Source organism: Lycium barbarum, chromosome 5, assembly GCF_019175385.1.
Source record: "Lycium barbarum isolate Lr01 chromosome 5, ASM1917538v2, whole genome shotgun sequence".
Classification (NCBI taxonomy): Eukaryota; Viridiplantae; Streptophyta; class Magnoliopsida; order Solanales; family Solanaceae; genus Lycium; species Lycium barbarum.
The window spans coordinates 110,629,097-110,637,417 of record NC_083341.1 but is presented as its reverse complement, the minus strand read 5'-3'; positions in this window follow the sequence as shown (position 1 = coordinate 110,637,417).

Below are 8,321 nucleotides of genomic sequence, written 5' to 3'. Positions count from 1 at the left end.
GTATAGTAAATGGACAACCATTAATATAATTACAACACTCCCCTTGGATGTTCATTGAGAGATGATGTGTCTCGTTAAAATCTTATTAGGAAAAACCCTGTGGGAAAAAGTCCTAATAAAGGAAAAAGAGTACACATATTTAGAAATATGCTTTGAGAGCTGCCTCATTAAAAACCTTACCAAGAAAACCCAATGCGACAAAACCTTGGTTAAGAAATAAAAGAGTACAACACGTATTTCACTTCCCCTAACGAAGACCAAAATTCAGATGGGGGAGTCTTCGCATTCCAATCTTGAATATCATCTTCTCAAGAGTTGATGTTGGCAAAGATTTGGTGAACAAATCTGCAGGATTGTCACTTGGACGAATTTGTTGCACATCAATATCACAATTCTTCTGGAGATCATGTGTGAAGAATAACTTTGGTGAAATGGGCTTCGTTCTATCTCCTTTTATGAAGCCTCATTTTAATTGAGCTATGCATGCAACACTGTCTTCATATAATACTGTGGATATTTTTGTATCACACTTCAAGCCACATCTTTCTCTGATGAAATGTATCACTGATCTCAACAAACACACATTCTCTACTTGCTTCATGAATAGCTATTATCTCAGCATGATTCGAAGAAGTAGCAACAATGAACTGCTTTGTAGATCGCCATAATATAGCAGTACCTCCGCATGTAAACAGATAGCCTGTTTGAGATCGAGTTTTATGTGGATCAGATATGTCACGACCCAACCCCGTGGGCCGCGACCAGCTGCCCTAGCTGGGCACCCATACGTACCCGATACCCAAATTAGCATATTATCAGAATAATAATATAATAATAACATTAGTGGATGCTACAGAATTTAGCCGAAGAGCAGACTTGGCACACAGAAGCCGATAAGGCTATCATAAAACAAAACATCCCAAACATATGTACAGAACCCACACAGATGTATCCACAGACCTCTACAGAACATATCATAATCATAAGACGGGACAGGGCCCCGTCATACCCTGAACAAAGTACATATCCCGATAGCAGTAACAGACTGTACCAAAAGATGGGCTCTGTAGAAGAGAGCGCCCCAAAATAGCAGAAATGGGATCCTAAACGTGTGGATCAGCAAACCTGTCGTCTGTACCTGCGCGGCATGAAAACGCAGCCCCCGAAGAAAGGGGGTCAGTACGAAATATGTACTGAATATGCAAAGCGGAATCACAGAAGTCAAATCATAATGGTTACAGAAAATGAGTACAGAATCCAGAGTGTCAAATGCATATTTCCAAAACAGACAGAATGCGTACAGAAACATATGTCATATCATATCATATCCGGTCCCTGCCACAGGACTCGGCAGACAGAATGTGGCCACCCTCCCGACGTTGGTGCCACTATACAGAGAAATCCGAAAAAGGGGCGTGGCCCCGTATCATATAATGTCATATCAAAATGGCCATAACAGATCAGATCAGAATAGGCGGACATGGCACATCATACTCCACAGACCCATGTACGCGTATACCTGCCCCCTCACATCGGGACGCGGCGAACAATGCAGAGAATTACGCTTGACAACATATCCTGGCCCGGGCTCAGTGTGGGAAACATTGGGACATCCACGAATGGAGTAGTGAGAGACTAATGCAATTTAAAAATATCATAAGTATTTTCAAAGACTCGATGAGGCGTAGCAAAGACAAACAAATCAAATGGAGTCGGACGGAATCATAATAAATGTATTCCAGATATCATAATAAATTACAGAAGTCTAACTTTCCCGAAGTCATTCCGGGTGTCAAAATAATGTATAAGGTTTAATAGAATATTTAAAATAATATTCGTTAAGCGATTAGTAGGGTAATTAAAACATTTCTTTCAAAAATCGCTTAAAAAGGAAGCTTTAGCATATTAGGGGCAAAACCGTAAATAGTGGGCCCGCCTCGGGACAAATAAGGCGGCGAGCTCAAATTGTGCCCTCTAAGCATATAGTGTCACCTAAAGAGGTTATACAGACATTCTATGACTTTCTGAATAATTTAGAGCAAGTTTGCATAATTTCAGAAAAAGCGTATCAAAGAGGTTCAATTCTACTGAAGGAAAAACTGAAATTTTGTCTTGCGGATTCCGAGGGCCAAGAGGTCCTTCGAGGCCCGGATCCGACCCTACTACACTAAGGGCATGCCAAGGGAAGAATTGGGTTTGCTTTACATACCTTTCACGCTCCTTAAGCCTTTTCAATCTCACTTCCCGTTTTGTCGAAAAACTGCAATTGGTCAAGTTTACCAATTGTGAATTAATAAAGCCATTATTTCAACTTAAAGCATATTTGGCTACCGAAATTTCGGCAGCACTTCCCCTATACATATGACATCCCGAGAATTCAACTCGGCTATAAATCATCAACAACAACCCAAACGACAACAACAATATCAACAATGAACATTAAAAACACAAATATCCTTCAACTAGTCATTTTTCTCACAAGTTGACATAATCTTCAATTCAACCCAACTTTCAACTAAGATCAATAATTTCGTATTCAACAACCATCATGATCATCACCATATAAATCTAAAGACATCTCATACCATTTCCCTTAGGATATACACTTGATATACATGACATACACTTTTCCGCCAAAAGCATAACTTATGCAAAACATCAAATCTTTGGCATATAATTTCATAACAAGTTTCCAACTTCCAAATTCATCAATGAACATCATAATTCACAACCAAACACTTCATTTCCTTAATGTCGGAAAATCATACTAAAACGACATAAGTGTTCACATTCCAATTCAACACAAACTTATATCATTCTATCTTAATTCACATTACAAACATCACAATACCAACACTCCAACACATTACACAACTTGATTCATATTTATTCCAAGACCATTACACCACACGGCCATATGCTCATTTTGCAACATCAACTAAATTCATCCAACTTTCAATTCCCATATGCATTTCATTACAATCATGACTAGATTATAACATAAATTCAACACATAGAGGCTATATATGTAGTATATACCCACGGCCACACACTCACACACACACCCACTTTGCAAACTTCTATTTCTTCATACAATCAACACATTTCCATAAACTACAACACAATCAAAACTTCATAACACCAATAAAAGGTAGAAATTCTTACCTTTTCTTCAAGTTTTCTTCACTTGGACTTGTGTTCAACTTGGAGATTCTAGAGCTCCCCACTCCAAACCAACTATACCAAGATGCAAAGAAACCTTGAATTAGTAGGAAATCAACAAGAATTGAATTTTTGGGACAAGATTTTTGAGGGCTATTTTTGCCCATCAAACCCGAGAACCTCACTTTCTCTCCTCTTCTATTTTTTTTTGCTCTTGCTTGCTTCTAATGGATACACATGAAGACTTTGTCTTCTTATATAAAGTTGTCACATGCCATGCACATGACATAATTAATTTGGGCTTGGGCCAAGGCCTACTATGGCCGGCCACCCTTGTCTCTTTGGGCTTCAATTTGTTTCACATTTTGCAAGCCCAATAAGGTGTGGATCGTATTTTGTAATTCCCGAAACTAATTTCCAAAATTCCAAAATTACCCTTAGCCTTGTCCCACGCTTTCATGATTCTATTCTTTCATGCATAACTCCTATGTTCAACAAAATATCAAATTTGACATTATATCTCCAAAAATCCAATATTTCCAAGTTTTTCCAAACGTGTGAAAACACGGGATATAACAAGATAAATAACCTGCATCTGCATAACCAACAAGATTTGTACTACGATTGTTAACATAAAACAGACCCATATCGCTAGTTCCCTTCAGATTTCGCAATATATGCTTAACTCCGTTCCAATGTCTTCGTGTAGGAGAAGAGTTATATATTGCTAACAAATTAACAGAGAATGCTATGTCCGGTCTTGTAGCGTTAGCAAGATACATAAATGCACCAATTGCACTAAGATATGGTGTTTTAGGACCAAGAAGCTCTTCATTTTCTTCCTGAGGTCAGAACGAATCTTTACTCACCTCAAGTGAGCGAACAACCATTGGAGTACTTAAAGGATGCGCATTGTCCATGTAAAATCGTTTTAAAACTTTTTCGGTATAAGCAGATTGATGGATAAAAATCCCATCTGCTAAATGTTCAACCTACAAATCAAGACAAAATTTTGTTTTTCCGAGATATTTCATGTCAAATTATTTCTTTAAATATTCAATCGCCTTTTGGAGCTCTTCTAGAGTTCCAATTAGGTTTATGTCATCAACATAAACAACAAGTATAGCGAACTCTGATTTTGTTTTCTTAATAAAAACACACGGACAAATGGCGTCATTTATATAACCTTCATTTATCAAGTACTCACTCAAGTGATTATACCACATGCGCCCTGATTCTTTTAAACCATATAATGATCTTTGTAATCTGATTAAATGCATCTGCCAAGACACTAAACTAATTGCTTCAGGCATTTTAAATCGTTCAGGAATTTTTATATAAATTTCATTATCAAGTGAACCATAAAGGTAAGTTGTAACCACATCCATCAAATGTATATCAAGGTTTTCATGTACAGATAAACTGATGAGATAACGAAATGTTATGCTATCCATAACGGGTGAATATGTTTCTTTATAGTCGATACCGGGTCTTTGAGAGAATCTTTGTGCAACAAGGCGTGCCTTGTATCTCGCAATTTCATTTCTGTCATTCCTTTTCCTCACACCAACTGGTTTTACACCATTAGGTGTTTGGACTACCCGTCCAAAAACTTCACGTTTGGCAAGTGAATTCAATTTTGATTGAACTGCCTCTTGCCATTTTAACCAATCATATCTTTGTCTACATTCTTCGACAAATTGAAGTTCCTGACCCTCAATGTCTTTCATAATATTCAGTGCAATATTATATGCAAAAACATTATTCACCATAATTGTCACGACCCAACTAGGTCCGCGACGGGTACCCGGGGCTAACCACCGAGCACCGCTCGCTCTATTGCTCATCTTACTCATTTAATGCTCTTTTTATCACATTTATACTCAAGCGTAGGAAATTCATATTTCATATGAAAATATAAATACCCTTATATACATGTGCCTTTTGGCTATCAAAATAGTGATATATATATATCATCTCGTGAGACCATCTAACCCACACTGCGCATCTACGAGCCTCTACTGGAGTGCCAAACATGAGGACGGGATAAGACCCCGTCATACCCAAAAATACATATACATGACTATATACACAAACGAATAATCAAGCACCTCCGGGACAAGGGAGTGCTTCCAAGCAGCTGACAGCTACTACGGATCTGGATCGAGCTCTCCTGCCTATCTACATGTGGGCATGAACACAACGTCCAAAGAAAACGGACGTCGGTACGAACATTGTACTGAGTATGAGAGGCATGAACAATGAAAGAAGACAATGATATAAAGGGATTATCAATATGAAACATCTGGATCTGACTGACAAATATATATAAAAGAAGTAATGCATGCTATCTTACTCATACTCATCATCATATCATATATGCAAAATGTGTAAGCTGCCCGTCCATATCGGATCAGTGTGATAATCAGTAACATTAGCCTGCGTCCATGCCTCCCGCATTCGGGGTATCATCTCATGTCGCCCACTAGTGGTGTCTGCCCATGCCATCTGGCCATGGTGTATACGTATAGCTGCCTGCCTTAGCGGTGACTGCCCGGCCAACTAGGCGCGGTGTTATATCATCATCATCATAATATGCTCATCATGGTATGCTTATCTTATCATAGTACATGCATAAGGATCAAGATCAACTATACTTTATCGGGGTGACGTAGGGTCGTGATCTCCCGATTTCATTATGGAGCAATCATCGACATCCTGCCTCACCTTGAGGGAATGAGCATATAAGGTGAGTATAAGCAACAAATCGCATCATTAACATCATAGGGGTATCACATCATATGTATTAGAATTTCTATACTTTACTCATTACCTTGTGTAGCTAATTATAGACATAGACTCATCTCTTCCGGAACTTAAGAGATTCATGGATAAGAAAGAAAGTCATGCTAAAGGATTCATGCCATAGAAAGAAAGGACTAGCCTCACATACCTTTGACGTTTAGCTAGGCTAGCGCTTGCTTGTTCTCCTTCGATATCTTGTTTCTACCTTCAAGAGAGAATTCACATTTGCGTTAGTTAATCAACTATAAGAACGCGCCACTAATTCTAGGGAAGGTTGGGCGGCACTTCCTTGGTTTATACTAACTTTTCCACATGCTATATGAACTCCCACACATTCACAATAACATTCACAATATCACAATAAAAAATCACCAACATTCATAGTTCAACCCAACTACTATCCAACCATAACACTACTCACTTATTAATGACCCATTTCCTATGTCTTTCTACAATTCAAGTATCTTAACCTTCCAATACCTTAAACAACATGTTATAGTCATGAAACTTACCTTAGATGGTGGTTGAACAAGCTTTGAATGGAATCTCTCCTCTAGCACCCAAACCCTACTTCACTTCTTTTGGGTTTTCTTGAGAAAGATGAACTTTAGCTAGGTCTCATACACTTTATTTCATGGATTTGGTGTTATTGATCATGAATTTCCCTTGGTTTTTCTTGTGATGAAGAGTAGAGAGTATTCTAGAGGTTTCTAGAGAGAAATATCGTGAAGATGAAATGAATTTTATGAGCTGGGGTCTCCTTTTAATGACTTAAAATCTATTCCGGAATGAACAGTGACTGAAGTGCACAGTGGTCGTAAACCCACTTTACGGGCCGTATACTAGTTTACGGTCCGCCCTTCATGACCGTATTTAAGCATATCAGAAACAGAAAGGCATGCTGGAGATCATGGCAATTTACGACTCAATTTACGGGTCGTATTTCGATTTACAGTCCGTATTCCAAGTCGTTTTTAAACATTTGAAGCATTTGACAGAAAGTTGAAATTTTGCTAGTTGAAATACGACATGGCAGTATACGGGCCGTATACCACTTTTCGGTCCGTATTCCATTTTACGACCGACTGGCCAAAATGCAAATCTAAAACTTTTCACTGTACGTTCACGGGGAAATTTTTGAGGTGTAACAATAATCTTCGATCGATTCAAATCTATCCCATCACCATAAGAACTTAATGATAGTTCTTTACTCACTTGAGTCTCGGGTTCCCTGATATCTTCAGGAGTATGAGGATTAATCAGATCTTGAATATTTTCATGATATTCTTTCATAGTGTCACTCTGATAATTTTTCGTGTTTTTTTTTTTAGGATTTTTATCCTTGGAACCTAATGGCCTATCACGCTTTAGGCGTGTATGAGATTCAGAGGCTATGACACTAGTAGAATGTCCCTTTGGGACATCAATTCAGATAGGCACATTCTCTGCAGGGATATATGTCTTAGTTATTCTTTTCAAATCAGGAAATACGTCTGCATTTGATTTGCTATTTTCTGCAAGAGAATGATCTTCTGGATCTCCTGTTCACATATAGGGGCATGTGGATCAAAATGAGATAGTGATGAAACTTTCCACGCGATTTCTCTTTTGATTTCGTTTCTCTCTCCCCCTAATTGTAGGAAATTTGTTTCATCAATCGATAATCTGCAAATCGAGCAGTGAATAAATTTCCAATTAATGGCTCAAGATAGCGAATAATAGAGGGTGATTCAAACCTAATATATATTCCTAACCTTCTTTGGGGGCCCATCTTACTGCGTTGTAGTGGTGCTATCGGCACATATACAGCACAACCAAAGATTCGAAGATGAGCAATATTTGATTCATGACCAATTGCTAATTGTGACGGGGAGTATTTATTATAATGAGTCGGTCTGATACGAATAAGAGATGTTGGGTGTAAAATAGCATGACCCCAAATGGTAGTCGGCAATCGTGTTTTCATAAGTAGCGGTCTTGCTATCAATTGTAGTCGTTTAATAAATGACTCAGCAAAGCCATTTTGGGTATGAACATGAGCTACAGGATGTTTAACTTTTATCCCAACTGACAAACAATAATCATCAAAAGATTGAGACATAAATTCTCCGGCATTATCGAGGTGTATAGCCTTAATAGGATAATCCGGAAACTGTGCCCTTAAGCGTATTATTTGTTTCAATAATTTCGCAAACGCCAGGTTGCGAGACGATAGGAGGCACACATGAAACCATCTTAAAGATGCGTCTATTAGGACCATAAAGTATCTGAATGACCCACAAGGTGGATGAATAGGTCCACATATATCCCCATGTATACGCTCTAGAAAGGTAGGGGATTCAATGTCAACTTTT